Below are 23,841 nucleotides of genomic sequence, written 5' to 3' on the forward strand. Positions count from 1 at the left end.
CACATTCAGGCCCGTAGGTAACGTTCCTTTTCAAATGCAGATTGACGGAGAACGTAGGAGCGTAATTTGACAATTGATTCATTTTTGTCCAACCTTGAGCGAGTAAAAGTAATGGCATCAGAACGGCGTAACTACACCAGGGGCATGGCCGGGGGCAGTGCTGTTCCAGTCCTCGTTAGTATAGTGGACAGTATCTCCGCCTTTTGTAATTGACATCCTAGGGCTGCTGCTGCAAGTGCAGCTATTTTTCATGGGAGAAAGTCTCTATTTCGATTAATAGTATGTGGTGGCTTTGTCCAAAGTGAGGCTGTTTAGAAATTGGTTCTTAACGTTCTTCTGTAGTCTCGCATAACCCTTTTCGATTTCTTTGACCAATTTGCACATGCTGTTTGCCATATCGCGTGCACCAAGAAGAGGGCATGCAATTGCAGGAAAGGAACTCCTCAACAGGTAACTCAAAACTGAAATTGAACGACGACGACCATTAGTCAACCCACTGACACAGCTTGAGTGTTAATGTCATCTTTAAATAACAACAATTGTGTTTCTGCCTGGTTTCAGGCCAGGGACCTTTCACGTGTGAGGCGAACTTGATAACCGCTACACCACAGAAATCGGCGACTTTGACGAGCTACTTCAGAGCGTAGCTTCCCAGCAAGAAGAATACCACGGTCGTGGAAGTTTACTCCTCAGGGGTTTTGGGATGAAAGGATCTTTATCGAACTTTGTAGTACTAAAACCAAAAGTGTTGCCTTTCTAATTGTTAGAGCTGAGACAACCCCTTTTACAAGGCAATCCACCCAGACTGACTGTGCACATGATAATGGATAGCAAAAGGGTTTCTGCCTGATTTCGAACGAGGGACCTTTATGCATGTTAGGCCAAGGTGATATCCACTACACTACAGAATTTAGCCACGTAGGGTATTACTTTCAGAGGGTAGCATCTAACCACAAAGCGACACATTATCGTGCAAGGTCGACTCTAAGGGGCTTTCCAAAATCCTAGTGTACAATAGGTACTTTCTCAGCTTAATGGGGACCATGCTCATATGTGGAGGCTGATCGGTCCAATGCTAAGCCAGTGTAGCGTGGAGAGGGGATTGAAGCTGTGGTAATTGACATCCTAGGGCTGCTTCTTCAGTGCAGCTGTTTTTCATGGGAGAAACAAAGGCTGTTTAGAAATTGGTTCTTAACAATCTTCTGTAGTCTCGCAAAACCCTTTTTGATTTCTTTGACCAATTTGCACATGCTGTTTGCCATATCGCGTCCAACAAGAAGAGGGCGTGAAATTGTAGTCAACAGATACTCAAAACTGAAATTGAATAACGACCATTGCAACTTTAGCCAGTAATCGTCCACTCTGTCAAAGACACAGCCTTTTTTCGGCGACTACTCTGGAGTGACTGCAAAAGATCTAACAGGCAAAAGCAGGCTTTCATATTCAGGCCCGTAGGTAACGTTCCTTTTCAAATGCAGATTGATAGTATGTGGTGGCTTTGTCCAAACTGAGGCTGTTTAGAAATTGGTTCTTAACTTTCTTCTGTAGTCTCGCATAACCCTTTTCGATTTCTTTGACCAATTTGCACTTGCTGCTTACCCTTTTCGATTTCTTTGACCAATTTGCACATGCTGTTTGCCATATCGCGTGCACCAAGAAGAGGGCATGCAATTGCAGGAAAGGAACTCCTCAACAGGTACACAAAACTGAAATTGAACGACGACCATTGCAACTTTAGCCAGTAATGGTCCGCTCAGTCAAAGGCACACAGCCTTTGTCCAGCGACTACTCTCCCGAGACTGCAAACGAGCAGTGCTTTTCCAGTCCTCGTTAGTATAGTGGACAGTATCTCCGCCTGTCACGTGGAAGACCGGGGTTCGATTCCCCGACGGGGAGAGTCTTTTTGCCTTTGTCCCGGACAGTTGAAATTTCCCGCAATACGTCTTTGGCTTGGTTGAGGAGGCTTGCATTTGCAAATGATGGCCAGAAGAAGTCATCGGTTGTTGTGCCGAAATAGCTCAGTTGGGAGAGCGTTAGACTGAAAATCTGAAGGTCCCTGGTTCGATCCCGGGTTTCGGCATTACACCACCTCTGTCCGGCTTACGATGCCAAGAGCCCCCTAAACTTTTGTTTTTGTACTTAAGACGGTTCGGAAGGTAGTCTCTATGTGTGCCATTCTGTGATTTCAGGTTGTTTTACGGAGCAAGCATGTGTAAGAACTTAGTCAACCCACTGACACAGCTTGAGTGTGAATGTCATCTTAAAATAACAACAATTGTGTTTCTGCCTGATTTCAGGCTAGGGACCTTTCACGTGTGAGGCGAACTTGATAACCGCTACACCACAGATACCGGCGACTTTGACGGGCTACTTCAGAGCGTAGGCAAAAGCAGGCTTTCACATTCAGGCCCGTAGGTAACGTTCCTTTTCAAATGCAGATTGCCGGAGAACATAGGGGCGTAATTTGACAAGTGATGCATTTTTATCCAACCTTGTGCGAGTAAAACTAATGGCATCAGAACGGCGTAACTACACCAGGGGCATGGCCGGGGCCAGTGCTGTTCCAGTCCTCGTTAGTATCGTGGACAGGATCTCCGCCTGTTGTAATTGACATCCTAGGGCTGCTGCTGCAAGTGCAGCTATTTTTCATTGGAGAAAGTCTCTATTTCGATTAATAGTATGTGGTGGCTTTGTCCAAACTGAGGCTGTTTAGAAATTGGTTCTTAACTTTCTTCTGTAGTCTCGCATAACCCTTTTCAATTTCTTTGACCAATTTGCACATGCTGTTTGCCATATCGCGTGCACCAAGAAGAGGGCATGCAATTGCAGGAAAGGAACTCCTTCACAGGTAACTCAAAACTGAAATTGAACGACGACCATTGCAAGCATGTGTAAGAACTTCGTCAACCCACTGACACAGCTTGAGTGTGAATGTCATCTTTAAATAACAACAATTGTGTTTCTGCCTGGTTTCAGGCCAGGGACCTTTCACGTGTGAGGCGAACTTGATAACCGCTACACCACAGAAATCGGCGACTTTGACGAGCTACTTCAGAGCGTAGCTTCCCAGCAAGAAGAATACCACGGTCGTGGAAGTTTACTCCTCAGGGGTTTTGGGATGAAAGGATCTTTATCGAACTTTGTAGTACTAAAACCAAAAGTGTTGCCTTTCTAATTGTTAGAGCTGAGACAACCCCTTTTACAAGGCAATCCACCCAGACTGACTGTGCACATGATAATGGATAGCAAAAGGGTTTCTGCCTGATTTCGAACGAGGGACCTTTATGCATGTTAGGCCAAGGTGATATCCACTACACTACAGAATTTAGCCACGTAGGGCATTACTTTCAGAGGGTAGCATCTAACCACAAAGCGACACATTATCGTGCAAGGTCGACTCTAAGGGGCTTTCCAAAATCCTAGTGCACAATAGGTACTTTCTCAGCTTAATGGGGACCATGCTCATATGTGGAGGCTGATCGGTCCAATGCTAAGCCAGTGTAGCGTGGAGAGAGGATTGAAGCTGTGGTAATTGACATCCTAGGGCTGCTTCTTCAGTGCAGCTGTTTTTCATGGGAGAAACAAAGGCTGTTTAGAAATTGGTTCTTAACAATCTTCTGTAGTCTCGCAAAACCCTTTTTGATTTCTTTGACCAATTTGCACATGCTGTTTGCCATATCGCGTCCAACAAGAAGAGGGCGCGCAATTGTAGTCAACAGATACTCAAAACTGAAATTGAATAACGACCATTGCAACTTTAGCCAGTAATCGTCCGCTCTGTCAAAGACACAGCCTTTTTTCGGCGACTACTCTGGAGTGACTGCAAAAGATCTAACAGGCAAAAGCAGGTTTTCACATTCAGGCCCGTAGGTAACGTTCCTTTTCAAATGCAGATTGACGGAGAACGTAGGAGCGTAATTTGACAATTGATTCATTTTTGTCCAACCTTGAGCGAGTAAAAGTAATGGCATCAGAACGGCGTAACTACACCAGGGGCATGGCCGGGGGCAGTGCTGTTCCAGTCCTCGTTAGTATAGTGGACAGTATCTCCGCCTTTTGTAATTGACATCCTAGGGCTGCTGCTGCAAGTGCAGCTATTTTTCATGGGAGAAAGTCTCTATTTCGATTAATAGTATGTGGTGGCTTTGTCCAAAGTGAGGCTGTTTAGAAATTGGTTCTTAACGTTCTTCTGTAGTCTCGCATAACCCTTTTCGATTTCTTTGACCAATTTGCACATGCTGTTTGCCATATCGCGTGCACCAAGAAGAGGGCATGCAATTGCAGGAAAGGAACTCCTCAACAGGTAACTCAAAACTGAAATTGAACGACGACCATTGCAAGCATGTGTAAGAACTCAGTTAACCCACTGACACAGCTTGAGTGTGAATGTCATCTTAAAATAACAACAATTGTGTTTCTTCCTGGTTTCAGGCCAGGGACCTTTCACGTGTGAGGCGAACTTGATAACCGCTAAACCACAGAAATCGGCGACTTTGACGAGCTACTTCAGAGCGTAGCTTCCCAGCAAGAAGAATACCACGGTCGTGGAAGTTTACTCCTCAGGGGTTTTGGGATGAAAGGATCTTTATCGAACTTTGTAGTACTAAAACCAAAAGTGTTGCCTTTCTAATTGTTAGAGCTGAGACAACCCCTTTTACAAGGCAATCCACCCAGACTGACTGTGCACATGATAATGGATAGCAAAAGGGTTTCTGCCTGATTTCGAACGAGGGACCTTTATGCATGTTAGGCCAAGGTGATATCCACTACACTACAGAATTTAGCCACGTAGGGTATTACTTTCAGAGGGTAGCATCTAACCACAAAGCGACACATTATCGTGCAAGGTCGACTCTAAGGGGCTTTCCAAAATCCTAGTGCACAATAGGTACTTTGTCAGCTTAATGGGGACCATGCTCATATGTGGAGGCTGATCGGTCCAATGCTAAGCCAGTGTAGCGTGGAGAGGGGATTGAAGCTGTGGTAATTGACATCCTAGGGCTGCTTCTTCAGTGCAGCTGTTTTTCATGGGAGAAACAAAGGCTGTTTAGAAATTGGTTCTTAACAATCTTCTGTAGTCTCGCAAAACCCTTTTTGATTTCTTTGACCAATTTGCACATGCTGTTTGCCATATCGCGTCCAACAAGAAGAGGGCGCGCAATTGTAGTCAACAGATACTCAAAACTGAAATTGAATAACGACCATTGCAACTTTAGCCAGTAATCGTCCGCTCTGTCAAAGACACAGCCTTTTTTCGGCGACTACTCTGGAGTGACTGCAAAAGATCTAACAGGCAAAAGCAGGCTTTCATATTTAGGCCCGTAGGTAACGTTCCTTTTCAAATGCAGATTGACGGAGAACGTAGGAGCGTAATTTGACAATTGATTCATTTTTGTCCAACCTTGAGCGAGTAAAAGTAATGGCATCAGAACGGCGTAACTACACCAGGGGCATGGCCGGGGGCAGTGCTGTTCCAGTCCTCGTTAGTATAGTGGACAGGATCTCCGCCTGTTGTAATTGACATCCTAGGGCTGCTGCTGCAAGTGCAGCTATTTTTCATGGGAGAAAGTCTCTATTTCGATTAATAGTATGTGGTGGCTTTGTCCAAACTGAGGCTGTTTAGAAATTGGTTCTTAACTTTCTTCTGTAGTCTCGCATAACCCTTTTCGATTTCTTTGACCAATTTGCACTTGCTGCTTGCCCTTTTCGATTTCTTTGACCAATTTGCACATGCTGTTTGCCATATCGCGTGCACCAAGAAGAGGGCATGCAATTGCAGGAAAGGAACTCCTCAACAGGTACTCAAAACTGAAATTGAACGACGACCATTGCAACTTTAGCCAGTAATGGTCCGCTCAGTCAAAGGCACACAGCCTTTGTCCAGCGACTACTCTGGCGAGACTGCAAACGAGCAGTGCTTTTCCAGTCCTCGTTAGTATAGTGGACAGTATCTCCGCCTGTCACGCGGAAGACCGGGGTTCGATTCCCCGACGGGGAGAGTCTTTTTGCCTTTGTCCCGGACAGTTGAAATTTCCCACAATACGTCTTTGGCTTGGTTGAGGAGGCTTGCATTTCCAAATGATGGCCAGAAGAAGTCATCGGTTGTTGTGCCGAAATAGCTCAATTGGGAGAGCGTTAGACTGAAGATCTGAAGGTCCCTGGTTCGATCCCGGGTTTCGGCATTACACCACCTCTGTCCGGCTTACGTTGCCAAGAGGCCCCTAAACTTTTGTTTTTGTACTTAAGACGGTTCGGAAGGTAGTCTCTATGTGTGCCATTCTGTGATTTCAGGTTGTTTTACGGAGCAAGCATGTGGAAGAACTTAGTCAACCCACTGACACAGCTTGAGTGTGAATGTCATCTTAAAATAACAACAATTGTGTTTCTGCCTGATTTCAGGCTAGGGACCTTTCACGTGTGAGGCGAACTTGATAACCGCTACACCACAGATACCGGCGACTTTGACGGGCTACTTCAGAGCGTAGGCAAAAGCAGGCTTTCACATTCAGGCCCGTAGGTAACGTTCCTTTTCAAATGCAGATTGCCGGAGAACGTAGGGGCGTAATTTGACAAGTGATGCATTTTTATCCAACCTTGTGCGAGTAAAACTAATGGCATCAGAACGGCGTAACTACACCAGGGGCATGGCCGGGGCCAGTGCTGTTCCAGTCCTCATTAGTATGGTGGACAGTATCTCCGCCTGTTGTAATGGACATCCTAGGGCTGCTGCTGCAAGTGCAGCTATTTTTCATGGGAGAAAGTCTCTATTTCAATTAATAGTATGTTGTGGCTTTGTCCAAGCTGAGGCTGTTTAGAAATTGGTTCTTAACTTTCTTCTGTAATCTCGCATAACCCTTTTCGATTTCTTTGACCAATTTGCACTTGCTGCTTGCCCTTTTCGATTTCTTTGACCAATTTTGCACATGCTGTTTGCCATATTGCGTGCATCAAGAATAGGGCATCCAATTGCAGGAAAGGAACTCCTCAACAGGTACTCAAAACTGAAATTGAATAACGACCATTGCAACTTTAGCCAGTAATCGTCCGCTCTGTCAAAGACACAGCCTTTTTTCGGCGACTACTCTGGAGTGACTGCAAAAGATCTAACAGGCAAAAGCAGATTTTCACATTCAGGCCCGTAGGTAACGTTCCTTTTCAAATGCAGATTGACGGAGAACGTAGGAGCGTAATTTGACAATTGATTCATTTTTGTCCAACCTTGAGCGAGTAAAAGTAATGGCATCAGAACGGCGTAACTACACCAGGGGCATGGCCGGGGGCAGTGCTGTTCCAGTCCTCGTTAGTATAGTGGACAGTATCTCCGCCTTATGTAATTGACATCCTAGGGCTGCTGCTGCAAGTGCAGCTATTTTTCATGGGAGAAAGTCTCTATTTCGATTAATAGTATGTGGTGGCTTTGTCCAAAGTGAGGCTGTTTAGAAATTGGTTCTTAACGTTCTTCTGTAGTCTCGCATAACCCTTTTCGATTTCTTTGACCAATTTGCACATGCTGTTTGCCATATCGCGTGCACCAAGAAGAGGGCATGCAATTGCAGGAAAGGAACTCCTCAACAGGTAACTCAAAACTGAAATTGAACGACGACCATTGCAAGCATGTGTAAGAACTCAGTCAACCCACTGACACAGCTTGAGTGTGAATGTCATCTTAAAATAACAACAATTGTGTTTCTTCCTGGTTTCAGGCCAGGGACCTTTCACGTGTGAGGCGAACTTGATAACCGCTAAACCACAGAAATCGGCGACTTTGACGAGCTACTTCAGAGCGTAGCTTCCCAGCAAGAAGAATACCACGGTCGTGGAAGTTTACTCCTCAGGGGTTTTGGGATGAAAGGATCTTTATCGAACTTTGTAGTACTAAAACCAAAAGTGTTGCCTTTCTAATTGTTAGAGCTGAGACAACCCCTTTTACAAGGCAATCCACCCAGACTGACTGTGCACATGATAATGGATAGCAAAAGGGTTTCTGCCTGATTTCGAACGAGGTACCTTTATGCATGTTAGGCCAAGGTGATATCCACTACACTACAGAATTTAGCCACGTAGGGTATTACTTTCAGAGGGTAGCATCTAACCACAAAGCAACACATTATCGTGCAAGGTCGACTCTAAGGGGCTTTCCAAAATCCTAGTGCACAATAGGTACTTTCTCAGCTTAATGGGGACCATGCTCATATGTGGAGGCTGATCGGTCCAATGCTAAGCCAGTGTAGCGTGGAGAGGGGATTGAAGCTGTGGTAATTGACATCCTAGGGCTGCTTCTTCAGTGCAGCTGTTTTTCATATGAGAAACAAAGGCTGTTTAGAAATTGGTTCTTAACAATCTTCTGTAGTCTCGCAAAACCCTTTTTGATTTCTTTGACCAATTTGCACATGCTGTTTGCCATATCGCGTCCAACAAGAAGAGGGCGCGCAATTGTAGTCAACAGATACTCAAAACTGAAATTGAATAACGACCATTGCAACTTTAGCCAGTAATCGTCCGCTCTGTCAAAGACACAGCCTTTTTTCGGCGACTACTTTGGAGTGACTGCAAAAGATCTAACAGGCAAAAGCAGGTTTTCACATTCAGGCCCGTAGGTAACGTTCCTTTTCAAATGCAGATTGACGGAGAACGTAGGAGCGTAATTTGACAAGTGATGCATTTTTGTCCAACCTTGAGCGATTAAAAGTAATGGCATCAGAACAGCGTAACTACACCAGGGGCATGGCCGGGGGCAGTGCTGTTCCAGTCCTCGTTAGTATAGTGTACAGGATCTCCGCCTGTTGTAATTGACATCCTAGGGCTGCTGCTGCACGTGCAGCTATTTTTCATTGGAGAAAGTCTCTATTTCGATTAATAGTATGTGGTGGCTTTGTCCAAACGGAAGCTGTTTAGAAATTGGTTCTTAACTTTCTTCTGTAGTCTCGCATAACCCTTTTCGATTTCTTTGACCAATTTGCACATGCTGTTTGCCATATCGCGTGCACCAAGAAGAGGGCATGCAATTGCAGGAAAGGAACTTCTCAACAGGTACTCAAAACTGAAATTGAACGACGACAATTGCAACTTTAGCCAGTAATGGTCCGCTCAGTCAAAGGCACACAGCCTTTGTCCAGCGACTACTCTGGCGAGACTGCAAACGAGCAGTGCTTTTCCAGTCCTCGTTAGTATAGTGGACAGTATCTCCGCCTGTCACGTGGAAGACCGGGGTTCGATTCCCCGACGGGGAGAGTTTTTTTGCCTTTGTCCTGGACAGTTGAAATTTCCCGCAATACGTCTTTGGCTTGGTTGAGGAGGCTTGCATTTGCAAATGATGGCCATAAGAAGTCATCGGTTGTTGTGCCGAAATAGCTCAGTTGGGAGAGCGTTAGACTGAAGATTTAAAGGTCCCTGGTTCGATCCTGGGTTTTGGCATTACACCACCTCTGTCTTGCGTACGATGCCAAGAGTCCCCTAACCTTTTGTTTTTGTACTTAAGACGGTTTGGAAGGTAGTCTCTATGTGTGCCATTCTGTGATTTCAGGTTGTTTTACGGAGCAAGCATGTGTAAGAACTTAGTCAACCCACTGACACAGCTTGAGTGTAAATGTCATTTTAAAATAACAACAATTGTGTTTCTGCCTGATTTCAAGCCAGGGACCTTTCACGTGTGAGGCGAACTTGATAACCGCTACACCACAGATACCGGCGACTTTGACGAGCTACTTCAGAGCGTAGGCAAAAGCAGGCTTTCACATTCAGGCCCGTAGGTAACGTTCCTTTTCAAATGCAGATTGCCGGAGAACGTAGGGGCGTAATTTGACAAGTGATGCATTTTTGTCCAACCTTGAGCGATTAAAAGTAATGGCATCAGAACGGCGTAACTACACCAGGGGCATGGCCGGGGGCAGTGCTGTTCCAGTCCTCGTTAGTATAGTGTACAGGATCTCCGCCTGTTGTAATTGACATCCTAGGGCTGCTGCTGCAAGTGCAGCTATTTTTCATGGGAGAAAGTCTCTATTTCGATTAATAGTATGTGGTGGCTTTGTCCAAAGTGAGGCTGTTTAGAAATTGGTTCTTAACGTTCTTCTGTAGTCTCGCATAACCCTTTTCGATTTCTTTGACCAATTTGCACATGCTGTTTGCCATATCGCGTGCACCAAGAAGAGGGCATGCAATTGCAGGAAAGGAACTCCTCAACAGGTAACTCAAAACTGAAATTGAACGACGACGACCATTAGTCAACCCACTGACACAGCTTGAGTGTTAATGTCATCTTTAAATAACAACAATTGTGTTTCTGCCTGGTTTCAGGCCAGGGACCTTTCACGTGTGAGGCGAACTTGATAACCGCTACACCACAGAAATCGGCGACTTTGACGAGCTACTTCAGAGCGTAGCTTCCCAGCAAGAAGAATACCACGGTCGTGGAAGTTTACTCCTCAGGGGTTTTGGGATGAAAGGATCTTTATCGAACTTTGTAGTACTAAAACCAAAAGTGTTGCCTTTCTAATTGTTAGAGCTGAGACAACCCCTTTTACAAGGCAATCCACCCAGACTGACTGTGCACATGATAATGGATAGCAAAAGGGTTTCTGCCTGATTTCGAACGAGGGACCTTTATGCATGTTAGGCCAAGGTGATATCCACTACACTACAGAATTTAGCCACGTAGGGCATTACTTTCAGAGGGTAGCATCTAACCACAAAGCGACACATTATCGTGCAAGGTCGACTCTAAGGGGCTTTCCAAAATCCTAGTGCACAATAGGTACTTTCTCAGCTTAATGGGGACCATGCTCATATGTGGAGGCTGATCGGTCCAATGCTAAGCCAGTGTAGCGTGGAGAGAGGATTGAAGCTGTGGTAATTGACATCCTAGGGCTGCTTCTTCAGTGCAGCTGTTTTTCATGGGAGAAACAAAGGCTGTTTAGAAATTGGTTCTTAACAATCTTCTGTAGTCTCGCAAAACCCTTTTTGATTTCTTTGACCAATTTGCACATGCTGTTTGCCATATCGCGTCCAACAAGAAGAGGGCGCGCAATTGTAGTCAACAGATACTCAAAACTGAAATTGAATAACGACCATTGCAACTTTAGCCAGTAATCGTCCGCTCTGTCAAAGACACAGCCTTTTTTCGGCGACTACTCTGGAGTGACTGCAAAAGATCTAACAGGCAAAAGCAGGTTTTCACATTCAGGCCCGTAGGTAACGTTCCTTTTCAAATGCAGATTGACGGAGAACGTAGGAGCGTAATTTGACAATTGATTCATTTTTGTCCAACCTTGAGCGAGTAAAAGTAATGGCATCAGAACGGCGTAACTACACCAGGGGCATGGCCGGGGGCAGTGCTGTTCCAGTCCTCGTTAGTATAGTGGACAGTATCTCCGCCTTTTGTAATTGACATCCTAGGGCTGCTGCTGCAAGTGCAGCTATTTTTCATGGGAGAAAGTCTCTATTTCGATTAATAGTATGTGGTGGCTTTGTCCAAAGTGAGGCTGTTTAGAAATTGGTTCTTAACGTTCTTCTGTAGTCTCGCATAACCCTTTTCGATTTCTTTGACCAATTTGCACATGCTGTTTGCCATATCGCGTGCACCAAGAAGAGGGCATGCAATTGCAGGAAAGGAACTCCTCAACAGGTAACTCAAAACTGAAATTGAACGACGACCATTGCAAGCATGTGTAAGAACTCAGTTAACCCACTGACACAGCTTGAGTGTGAATGTCATCTTAAAATAACAACAATTGTGTTTCTTCCTGGTTTCAGGCCAGGGACCTTTCACGTGTGAGGCGAACTTGATAACCGCTAAACCACAGAAATCGGCGACTTTGACGAGCTACTTCAGAGCGTAGCTTCCCAGCAAGAAGAATACCACGGTCGTGGAAGTTTACTCCTCAGGGGTTTTGGGATGAAAGGATCTTTATCGAACTTTGTAGTACTAAAACCAAAAGTGTTGCCTTTCTAATTGTTAGAGCTGAGACAACCCCTTTTACAAGGCAATCCACCCAGACTGACTGTGCACATGATAATGGATAGCAAAAGGGTTTCTGCCTGATTTCGAACGAGGGACCTTTATGCATGTTAGGCCAAGGTGATATCCACTACACTACAGAATTTAGCCACGTAGGGTATTACTTTCAGAGGGTAGCATCTAACCACAAAGCGACACATTATCGTGCAAGGTCGACTCTAAGGGGCTTTCCAAAATCCTAGTGCACAATAGGTACTTTGTCAGCTTAATGGGGACCATGCTCATATGTGGAGGCTGATCGGTCCAATGCTAAGCCAGTGTAGCGTGGAGAGGGGATTGAAGCTGTGGTAATTGACATCCTAGGGCTGCTTCTTCAGTGCAGCTGTTTTTCATGGGAGAAACAAAGGCTGTTTAGAAATTGGTTCTTAACAATCTTCTGTAGTCTCGCAAAACCCTTTTTGATTTCTTTGACCAATTTGCACATGCTGTTTGCCATATCGCGTCCAACAAGAAGAGGGCGCGCAATTGTAGTCAACAGATACTCAAAACTGAAATTGAATAACGACCATTGCAACTTTAGCCAGTAATCGTCCGCTCTGTCAAAGACACAGCCTTTTTTCGGCGACTACTCTGGAGTGACTGCAAAAGATCTAACAGGCAAAAGCAGGCTTTCATATTTAGGCCCGTAGGTAACGTTCCTTTTCAAATGCAGATTGACGGAGAACGTAGGAGCGTAATTTGACAATTGATTCATTTTTGTCCAACCTTGAGCGAGTAAAAGTAATGGCATCAGAACGGCGTAACTACACCAGGGGCATGGCCGGGGGCAGTGCTGTTCCAGTCCTCGTTAGTATAGTGGACAGGATCTCCGCCTGTTGTAATTGACATCCTAGGGCTGCTGCTGCAAGTGCAGCTATTTTTCATGGGAGAAAGTCTCTATTTCGATTAATAGTATGTGGTGGCTTTGTCCAAACTGAGGCTGTTTAGAAATTGGTTCTTAACTTTCTTCTGTAGTCTCGCATAACCCTTTTCGATTTCTTTGACCAATTTGCACTTGCTGCTTGCCCTTTTCGATTTCTTTGACCAATTTGCACATGCTGTTTGCCATATCGCGTGCACCAAGAAGAGGGCATGCAATTGCAGGAAAGGAACTCCTCAACAGGTACTCAAAACTGAAATTGAACGACGACCATTGCAACTTTAGCCAGTAATGGTCCGCTCAGTCAAAGGCACACAGCCTTTGTCCAGCGACTACTCTGGCGAGACTGCAAACGAGCAGTGCTTTTCCAGTCCTCGTTAGTATAGTGGACAGTATCTCCGCCTGTCACGCGGAAGACCGGGGTTCGATTCCCCGACGGGGAGAGTCTTTTTGCCTTTGTCCCGGACAGTTGAAATTTCCCACAATACGTCTTTGGCTTGGTTGAGGAGGCTTGCATTTGCAAATGATGGCCAGAAGAAGTCATCGGTTGTTGTGCCGAAATAGCTCAATTGGGAGAGCGTTAGACTGAAGATCTGAAGGTCCCTGGTTCGATCCCGGGTTTCGGCATTACACCACCTCTGTCCGGCTTACGTTGCCAAGAGGCCCCTAAACTTTTGTTTTTGTACTTAAGACGGTTCGGAAGGTAGTCTCTATGTGTGCCATTCTGTGATTTCAGGTTGTTTTACGGAGCAAGCATGTGGAAGAACTTAGTCAACCCACTGACACAGCTTGAGTGTGAATGTCATCTTAAAATAACAACAATTGTGTTTCTGCCTGATTTCAGGCTAGGGACCTTTCACGTGTGAGGCGAACTTGATAACCGCTACACCACAGATACCGGCGACTTTGACGGGCTACTTCAGAGCGTAGGCAAAAGCAGGCTTTCACATTCAGGCCCGTAGGTAACGTTCCTTTTCAAATGCAGATTGCCGGAGAACGTAGGGGCGTAATTTGACAAGTGATGCATTTTTATCCAACCTTGTGCGAGTAAAACTAATGGCATCAGAACGGCGTAACTACACCAGGGGCATGGCCGGGGCCAGTGCTGTTCCAGTCCTCATTAGTATGGTGGACAGTATCTCCGCCTGTTGTAATGGACATCCTAGGGCTGCTGCTGCAAGTGCAGCTATTTTTCATGGGAGAAAGTCTCTATTTCAATTAATAGTATGTTGTGGCTTTGTCCAAGCTGAGGCTGTTTAGAAATTGGTTCTTAACTTTCTTCTGTAATCTCGCATAACCCTTTTCGATTTCTTTGACCAATTTGCACTTGCTGCTTGCCCTTTTCGATTTCTTTGACCAATTTTGCACATGCTGTTTGCCATATTGCGTGCATCAAGAATAGGGCATCCAATTGCAGGAAAGGAACTCCTCAACAGGTACTCAAAACTGAAATTGAATAACGACCATTGCAACTTTAGCCAGTAATCGTCCGCTCTGTCAAAGACACAGCCTTTTTTCGGCGACTACTCTGGAGTGACTGCAAAAGATCTAACAGGCAAAAGCAGATTTTCACATTCAGGCCCGTAGGTAACGTTCCTTTTCAAATGCAGATTGACGGAGAACGTAGGAGCGTAATTTGACAATTGATTCATTTTTGTCCAACCTTGAGCGAGTAAAAGTAATGGCATCAGAACGGCGTAACTACACCAGGGGCATGGCCGGGGGCAGTGCTGTTCCAGTCCTCGTTAGTATAGTGGACAGTATCTCCGCCTTATGTAATTGACATCCTAGGGCTGCTGCTGCAAGTGCAGCTATTTTTCATGGGAGAAAGTCTCTATTTCGATTAATAGTATGTGGTGGCTTTGTCCAAAGTGAGGCTGTTTAGAAATTGGTTCTTAACGTTCTTCTGTAGTCTCGCATAACCCTTTTCGATTTCTTTGACCAATTTGCACATGCTGTTTGCCATATCGCGTGCACCAAGAAGAGGGCATGCAATTGCAGGAAAGGAACTCCTCAACAGGTAACTCAAAACTGAAATTGAACGACGACCATTGCAAGCATGTGTAAGAACTCAGTCAACCCACTGACACAGCTTGAGTGTGAATGTCATCTTAAAATAACAACAATTGTGTTTCTTCCTGGTTTCAGGCCAGGGACCTTTCACGTGTGAGGCGAACTTGATAACCGCTAAACCACAGAAATCGGCGACTTTGACGAGCTACTTCAGAGCGTAGCTTCCCAGCAAGAAGAATACCACGGTCGTGGAAGTTTACTCCTCAGGGGTTTTGGGATGAAAGGATCTTTATCGAACTTTGTAGTACTAAAACCAAAAGTGTTGCCTTTCTAATTGTTAGAGCTGAGACAACCCCTTTTACAAGGCAATCCACCCAGACTGACTGTGCACATGATAATGGATAGCAAAAGGGTTTCTGCCTGATTTCGAACGAGGTACCTTTATGCATGTTAGGCCAAGGTGATATCCACTACACTACAGAATTTAGCCACGTAGGGTATTACTTTCAGAGGGTAGCATCTAACCACAAAGCAACACATTATCGTGCAAGGTCGACTCTAAGGGGCTTTCCAAAATCCTAGTGCACAATAGGTACTTTCTCAGCTTAATGGGGACCATGCTCATATGTGGAGGCTGATCGGTCCAATGCTAAGCCAGTGTAGCGTGGAGAGGGGATTGAAGCTGTGGTAATTGACATCCTAGGGCTGCTTCTTCAGTGCAGCTGTTTTTCATATGAGAAACAAAGGCTGTTTAGAAATTGGTTCTTAACAATCTTCTGTAGTCTCGCAAAACCCTTTTTGATTTCTTTGACCAATTTGCACATGCTGTTTGCCATATCGCGTCCAACAAGAAGAGGGCGCGCAATTGTAGTCAACAGATACTCAAAACTGAAATTGAATAACGACCATTGCAACTTTAGCCAGTAATCGTCCGCTCTGTCAAAGACACAGCCTTTTTTCGGCGACTACTTTGGAGTGACTGCAAAAGATCTAACAGGCAAAAGCAGGTTTTCACATTCAGGCCCGTAGGTAACGTTCCTTTTCAAATGCAGATTGACGGAGAACGTAGGAGCGTAATTTGACAAGTGATGCATTTTTGTCCAACCTTGAGCGATTAAAAGTAATGGCATCAGAACAGCGTAACTACACCAGGGGCATGGCCGGGGGCAGTGCTGTTCCAGTCCTCGTTAGTATAGTGTACAGGATCTCCGCCTGTTGTAATTGACATCCTAGGGCTGCTGCTGCACGTGCAGCTATTTTTCATTGGAGAAAGTCTCTATTTCGATTAATAGTATGTGGTGGCTTTGTCCAAACGGAAGCTGTTTAGAAATTGGTTCTTAACTTTCTTCTGTAGTCTCGCATAACCCTTTTCGATTTCTTTGACCAATTTGCACATGCTGTTTGCCATATCGCGTGCACCAAGAAGAGGGCATGCAATTGCAGGAAAGGAACTTCTCAACAGGTACTCAAAACTGAAATTGAACGACGACAATTGCAACTTTAGCCAGTAATGGTCCGCTCAGTCAAAGGCACACAGCCTTTGTCCAGCGACTACTCTGGCGAGACTGCAAACGAGCAGTGCTTTTCCAGTCCTCGTTAGTATAGTGGACAGTATCTCCGCCTGTCACGTGGAAGACCGGGGTTCGATTCCCCGACGGGGAGAGTTTTTTTGCCTTTGTCCTGGACAGTTGAAATTTCCCGCAATACGTCTTTGGCTTGGTTGAGGAGGCTTGCATTTGCAAATGATGGCCATAAGAAGTCATCGGTTGTTGTGCCGAAATAGCTCAGTTGGGAGAGCGTTAGACTGAAGATTTAAAGGTCCCTGGTTCGATCCTGGGTTTTGGCATTACACCACCTCTGTCTTGCGTACGATGCCAAGAGTCCCCTAACCTTTTGTTTTTGTACTTAAGACGGTTTGGAAGGTAGTCTCTATGTGTGCCATTCTGTGATTTCAGGTTGTTTTACGGAGCAAGCATGTGTAAGAACTTAGTCAACCCACTGACACAGCTTGAGTGTAAATGTCATTTTAAAATAACAACAATTGTGTTTCTGCCTGATTTCAAGCCAGGGACCTTTCACGTGTGAGGCGAACTTGATAACCGCTACACCACAGATACCGGCGACTTTGACGAGCTACTTCAGAGCGTAGGCAAAAGCAGGCTTTCACATTCAGGCCCGTAGGTAACGTTCCTTTTCAAATGCAGATTGCCGGAGAACGTAGGGGCGTAATTTGACAAGTGATGCATTTTTGTCCAACCTTGAGCGATTAAAAGTAATGGCATCAGAACAGCGTAACTACACCAGGGGCATGGCCGGTGCCAGTGCTGTTCCAGTCCTCGTTAGTATAGTGTACAGGATCTCCGCCTGTTGTAATTGACATCCTAGGGCTGCTGCTGCAAGTGCAGCTATTTTTCATTGGAGAAAGTCTCTATTTCGATTAATAGTATGTGGTGGCTTTGTCCAAACGGAAGCTGTTTAGAAATTGGTTCTTAATTTTCTTCTGTAGTCTCGCATAACCCTTTTCGATTTCTTTGACCAATTTGCACATGCTGTTTGCCATATCGCGTGCACCAAGAAGAGGGCATGCAATTGCAGGAAAGGAACTCCTCAACAGGTAACTCAAAACTGAAATTGAACGACGACGACCATTAGTCAACCCACTGACACAGCTTGAGTGTTAATGTCATCTTTAAATAACAACAATTGTGTTTCTGCCTGGTTTCAGGCCAGGGACCTTTCACGTGTGAGGCGAACTTGATAACCGCTACACCACAGAAATCGGCGACTTTGACGAGCTACTTCAGAGCGTAGCTTCCCAGCAAGAAGAATACCACGGTCGTGGAAGTTTACTCCTCAGGGGTTTTGGGATGAAAGGATCTTTATCGAACTTTGTAGTACTAAAACCAAAAGTGTTGCCTTTCTAATTGTTAGAGCTGAGACAACCCCTTTTACAAGGCAATCCACCCAGACTGACTGTGCACATGATAATGGATAGCAAAAGGGTTTCTGCCTGATTTCGAACGAGGGACCTTTATGCATGTTAGGCCAAGGTGATATCCACTACACTACAGAATTTAGCCACGTAGGGTATTACTTTCAGAGGGTAGCATCTAACCACAAAGCGACACATTATCGTGCAAGGTCGACTCTAAGGGGCTTTCCAAAATCCTAGTGTACAATAGGTACTTTCTCAGCTTAATGGGGACCATGCTCATATGTGGAGGCTGATCGGTCCAATGCTAAGCCAGTGTAGCGTGGAGAGGGGATTGAAGCTGTGGTAATTGACATCCTAGGGCTGCTTCTTCAGTGCAGCTGTTTTTCATGGGAGAAACAAAGGCTGTTTAGAAATTGGTTCTTAACAATCTTCTGTAGTCTCGCAAAACCCTTTTTGATTTCTTTGACCAATTTGCACATGCTGTTTGCCATATCGCGTCCAACAAGAAGAGGGCGTGAAATTGTAGTCAACAGATACTCAAAACTGAAATTGAATAACGACCATTGCAACTTTAGCCAGTAATCGTCCACTCTGTCAAAGACACAGCCTTTTTTCGGCGACTACTCTGGAGTGACTGCAAAAGATCTAACAGGCAAAAGCAGGCTTTCATATTCAGGCCCGTAGGTAACGTTCCTTTTCAAATGCAGATTGATAGTATGTGGTGGCTTTGTCCAAACTGAGGCTGTTTAGAAATTGGTTCTTAACTTTCTTCTGTAGTCTCGCATAACCCTTTTCAATTTCTTTGACCAATTTGCACATGCTGTTTGCCATATCGCGTGCACCAAGAAGAGGGCATGCAATTGCAGGAAAGGAACTCCTTCACAGGTAACTCAAAACTGAAATTGAACGACGACCATTGCAAGCATGTGTAAGAACTTAGTCAACCCACTGACACAGCTTGAGTGTGAATGTCATCTTTAAATAACAACAATTGTGTTTCTGCCTGGTTTCAGGCCAGGGACCTTTCACGTGTGAGGCGAACTTGATAACCGCTACACCACAGAAATCGGCGACTTTGACGAGCTACTTCAGAGCGTAGCTTCCCAGCAAGAAGAATACCACGGTCGTGGAAGTTTACTCCTCAGGGGTTTTGGGATGAAAGGATCTTTATCGAACTTTGTAGTACTAAAACCAAAAGTGTTGCCTTTCTAATTGTTAGAGCTGAGACAACCCCTTTTACAAGGCAATCCACCCAGACTGACTGTGCACATGATAATGGATAGCAAAAGGGTTTCTGCCTGATTTCGAACGAGGGACCTTTATGCATGTTAGGCCAAGGTGATATCCACTACACTACAGAATTTAGCCACGTAGGGCATTACTTTCAGAGGGTAGCATCTAACCACAAAGCGACACATTATCGTGCAAGGTCGACTCTAAGGGGCTTTCCAAAATCCTAGTGCACAATAGGTACTTTCTCAGCTTAATGGGGACCATGCTCATATGTTGAGGCTGATCGGTCCAATGCTAAGCCAGTGTAGCGTGGAGAGGGGATTGAAGCTGTGGTAATTGACATCCTAGGGCTGCTTCTTCAGTGCAGCTGTTTTTCATGGGAGAAACAAAGGCTGTTTAGAAATTGGTTCTTAACAATCTTCTGTAGTCTCGCAAAACCCTTTTTGATTTCTTTGACCAATTTGCACATGCTGTTTGCCATATCGCGTCCAACAAGAAGAGGGCGCGCAATTGTAGTCAACAGTTACTCAAAACTGAAATTGAATAACGACCATTGCAACTTTAGCCAGTAATCGTCCGCTCTGTCAAAGACACAGCCTTTTTTCGGCGACTACTCTGGAGTGACTGCAAAAGATCTAACAGGCAAAAGCAGGTTTTCACATTCAGGCCCGTAGGTAACGTTCCTTTTCAAATGCAGATTGACGGAGAACGTAGGAGCGTAATTTGACAATTGATTCATTTTTGTCCAACCTTGAGCGAGTAAAAGTAATGGCATCAGAACGGCGTAACTACACCAGGGGCATGGCCGGGGGCAGTGCTGTTCCAGTCCTCGTTAGTATAGTGGACAGTATCTCCGCCTTTTGTAATTGACATCCTAGGGCTGCTGCTGCAAGTGCAGCTATTTTTCATGGGAGAAAGTCTCTATTTCGATTAATAGTATGTGGTGGCTTTGTCCAAAGTGAGGCTGTTTAGAAATTGGTTCTTAACGTTCTTCTGTAGTCTCGCATAACCCTTTTCGATTTCTTTGACCAATTTGCACATGCTGTTTGCCATATCGCGTGCACCAAGAAGAGGGCATGCAATTGCAGGAAAGGAACTCCTCAACAGGTAACTCAAAACTGAAATTGAACGACGACCATTGCAAGCATGTGTAAGAACTCAGTCAACCCACTGACACAGCTTGAGTGTGAATGTCATCTTAAAATAACAACAATTGTGTTTCTTCCTGGTTTCAGGCCAGGGACCTTTCACGTGTGAGGCGAACTTGATAACCGCTAAACCACAGAAATCGGCGACTTTGACGAGCTACTTCAGAGCGTAGCTTCCCAGCAAGAAGAATACCACGGTCGTGGAAGTTTACTCCTCAGGGGTTTTGGGATGAAAGGATCTTTATCGAACTTTGTAGTACTAAAACCAAAAGTGTTGCCTTTCTAATTGTTAGAGCTGAGACAACCCCTTTTACAAGGCAATCCACCCAGACTGACTGTGCACATGATAATGGATAGCAAAAGGGTTTCTGCCTGATTTCGAACGAGGGACCTTTATGCATGTTAGGCCAAGGTGATATCCACTACACTACAGAATTTAGCCACGTAGGGTATTACTTTCAGAGGGTAGCATCTAACCACAAAGCGACACATTATCGTGCAAGGTCGACTCTAAGGGGCTTTCCAAAATCCTAGTGCACAATAGGTACTTTGTCAGCTTAATGGGGACCATGCTCATATGTGGAGGCTGATCGGTCCAATGCTAAGCCAGTGTAGCGTGGAGAGGGGATTGAAGCTGTGGTAATTGACATCCTAGGGCTGCTTCTTCAGTGCAGCTGTTTTTCATGGGAGAAACAAATGCTGTTTAGAAATTGGTTCTTAACAATCTTCTGTAGTCTCGCAAAACCCTTTTTGATTTCTTTGACCAATTTGCACATGCTGTTTGCCATATCGCGTCCAACAAGAAGAGGGCGCGCAATTGTAGTCAACAGATACTCAAAACTGAAATTGAATAACGACCATTGCAACTTTAGCCAGTAATCGTCCGCTCTGTCAAAGACACAGCCTTTTTTCGGCGACTACTCTGGAGTGACTGCAAAAGATCTAACAGGCAAAAGCAGGCTTTCATATTTAGGCCCGTAGGTAACGTTCCTTTTCAAATGCAGATTGACGGAGAACGTAGGAGCGTAATTTGACAATTGATTCATTTTTGTCCAACCTTGAGCGAGTAAAAGTAATGGCATCAGAACGGCGTAACTACACCAGGGGCATGGCCGGGGGCAGTGCTGTTCCAGTCCTCGTTAGTATAGTGGACAGGATCTCCGCCTGTTGTAATTGACATCCTAGGGCTGCTGCTGCAAGTGCAGCTATTTTTCATGGGAGAAAGTCTCTATTTCGATTAATAGTATGTGGTGGCTTTGTCCAAACTGAGGCTGTTTAGAAATTGGTTCTTAACTTTCTTCTGTAGTCTCGCATAACCCTTTTCGATTTCTTTGACCAATTTGCACTTGCTGCTTGCCCTTTTCGATTTCTTTGACCAATTTGCACATGCTGTTTGCCATATCGCGTGCACCAAGAAGAGGGCATGCAATTGCAGGAAAGGAACTCCTCAACAGGTACTCAAAACTGAAATTGAACGACGACCATTGCAACTTTAGCCAGTAATGGTCCGCTCAGTCAAAGGCACACAGCCTTTGTCCAGCGACTACTCTGGCGAGACTGCAAACGAGCAGTGCTTTTCCAGTCCTCGTTAGTATAGTGGACAGTATCTCCGCCTGTCACGCGGAAGACCGGGGTTCGATTCCCCGACGGGGAGAGTCTTTTTGCCTTTGTCCCGGACAGTTGAAATTTCCCACAATACGTCTTTGGCTTGGTTGAGGAGGCTTGCATTTGCAAATGATGGCCAGAAGAAGTCATCGGTTGTTGTGCCGAAATAGCTCAATTGGGAGAGCGTTAGACTGAAGATCTGAAGGTCCCTGGTTCGATCCCGGGTTTCGGCATTACACCACCTCTGTCCGGCTTACGATGCCAAGAGGCCCCTAAACTTTTGTTTTTGTACTTAAGACGGTTCGGAAGGTAGTCTCTATGTGTGCCATTCTGTGATTTCAGGTTGTTTTACGGAGCAAGCATGTGGAAGAACTTAGTCAACCCACTGACACAGCTTGAGTGTGAATGTCATCTTAAAATAACAACAATTGTGTTTCTGCCTGATTTCAGGCTAGGGACCTTTCACGAGTGAGGCGAACTTGATAACCGCTACACCACAGATACCGGCGACTTTGACGGGCTACTTCAGAGCGTAGGCAAAAGCAGGCTTTCACATTCAGGCCCGTAGGTAACGTTCCTTTTCAAATGCAGATTGCCGGAGAACGTAGGGGCGTAATTTGACAAGTGATGCATTTTTATCCAACCTTGTGCGAGTAAAACTAATGGCATCAGAACGGCGTAACTACACCAGGGGCATGGCCGGGGCCAGTGCTGTTCCAGTCCTCATTAGTATGGTGGACAGTATCTCCGCCTGTTGTAATGGACATCCTAGGGCTGCTGCTGCAAGTGCAGCTATTTTTCATGGGAGAAAGTCTCTATTTCAATTAATAGTATGTTGTGGCTTTGTCCAAGCTGAGGCTGTTTAGAAATTGGTTCTTAACTTTCTTCTGTAATCTCGCATAACCCTTTTCGATTTCTTTGACCAATTTGCACTTGCTGCTTGCCCTTTTCGATTTCTTTGACCAATTTTGCACATGCTGTTTGCCATATTGCGTGCATCAAGAATAGGGCATCCAATTGCAGGAAAGGAACTCCTCAACAGGTACTCAAAACTGAAATTGAATAACGACCATTGCAACTTTAGCCAGTAATCGTCCGCTCTGTCAAAGACACAGCCTTTTTTCGGCGACTACTCTGGAGTGACTGCAAAAGATCTAACAGGCAAAAGCAGGTTTTCACATTGAGGTCCGTAGGTAACGTTCCTTTTCAAATGCAGATTGACGGAGAACGTAGGAGCGTAATTTGACAATTGATTCATTTTTGTCCAACCTTGAGCGAGTAAAAGTAATGGCATCAGAACGGCGTAACTACACCAGGGGCATGGCCGGGGGCAGTGCTGTTCCAGTCCTCGTTAGTATAGTGGACAGTATCTCCGCCTTTTGTAATTGACATCCTAGGGCTGCTGCTGCAAGTGCAGCTATTTTTCATGGGAGAAAGTCTCTATTTCGATTAATAGTATGTGGTGGCTTTGTCCAAAGTGAGGCTGTTTAGAAATTGGTTCTTAACGTTCTTCTGTAGTCTCGCATAACCCTTTTCGATTTCTTTGACCAATTTGCACATGCTGTTTGCCATATCGCGTGCACCAAGAAGAGGGCATGCAATTGCAGGAAAGGAACTCCTCAACAGGTAACTCAAAACTGAAATTGAACGACGACCATTGCAAGCATGTGTAAGAACTCAGTCAACCCACTGACACAGCTTGAGTGTGAATGTCATCTTAAAATAACAACAATTGTGTTTCTTCCTGGTTTCAGGCCAGGGACCTTTCACGTGTGAGGCGAACTTGATAACCGCTAAACCACAGAAATCGGCGACTTTGACGAGCTACTTCAGAGCGTAGCTTCCCAGCAAGAAGAATACCACGGTCGTGGAAGTTTACTCCTCAGGGGTTTTGGGATGAAAGGATCTTTATCGAACTTTGTAGTACTAAAACCAAAAGTGTTGCCTTTCTAATTGTTAGAGCTGAGACAACCCCTTTTACAAGGCAATCCACCCAGACTGACTGTGCACATGATAATGGATAGCAAAAGGGTTT

The 23,841-nt window shown here is 45.1% G+C and overlaps 7 non-coding genes across 7 annotated transcripts; all 7 read left to right on the top strand.

Moving 5' to 3' along the window:
* Positions 1–2,007: 2,007 nt before the first annotated feature.
* Positions 2,008–2,080, top strand: trnaf-gaa (transfer RNA phenylalanine (anticodon GAA)). Its single transcript has one exon. It is a non-coding gene; the product is annotated as a tRNA-Phe (tRNA).
* Positions 2,081–5,926: 3,846 nt separating this feature from the next.
* trnad-guc (transfer RNA aspartic acid (anticodon GUC)) lies at positions 5,927–5,998 on the top strand. Its single transcript has one exon. It is a non-coding gene; the product is annotated as a tRNA-Asp (tRNA).
* A 111-nt stretch (positions 5,999–6,109) lies between these two features.
* On the top strand, positions 6,110–6,182 carry trnaf-gaa (transfer RNA phenylalanine (anticodon GAA)). The gene has a single exon. It is a non-coding gene; the product is annotated as a tRNA-Phe (tRNA).
* A 7,061-nt stretch (positions 6,183–13,243) lies between these two features.
* trnad-guc (transfer RNA aspartic acid (anticodon GUC)) lies at positions 13,244–13,315 on the top strand. The gene has a single exon. It is a non-coding gene; the product is annotated as a tRNA-Asp (tRNA).
* Positions 13,316–13,426: 111 nt separating this feature from the next.
* Positions 13,427–13,499, top strand: trnaf-gaa (transfer RNA phenylalanine (anticodon GAA)). Its single transcript has one exon. It is a non-coding gene; the product is annotated as a tRNA-Phe (tRNA).
* Positions 13,500–21,783: 8,284 nt separating this feature from the next.
* trnad-guc (transfer RNA aspartic acid (anticodon GUC)) lies at positions 21,784–21,855 on the top strand. The gene has a single exon. It is a non-coding gene; the product is annotated as a tRNA-Asp (tRNA).
* Positions 21,856–21,966: 111 nt separating this feature from the next.
* Positions 21,967–22,039, top strand: trnaf-gaa (transfer RNA phenylalanine (anticodon GAA)). Its single transcript has one exon. It is a non-coding gene; the product is annotated as a tRNA-Phe (tRNA).
* Positions 22,040–23,841: the final 1,802 nt, after the last annotated feature.

Source organism: Channa argus, unplaced genomic scaffold (genome assembly GCF_033026475.1).
Source record: "Channa argus isolate prfri unplaced genomic scaffold, Channa argus male v1.0 Contig087, whole genome shotgun sequence".
NCBI lineage: Eukaryota > Metazoa > Chordata > Actinopteri > Anabantiformes > Channidae > Channa > Channa argus.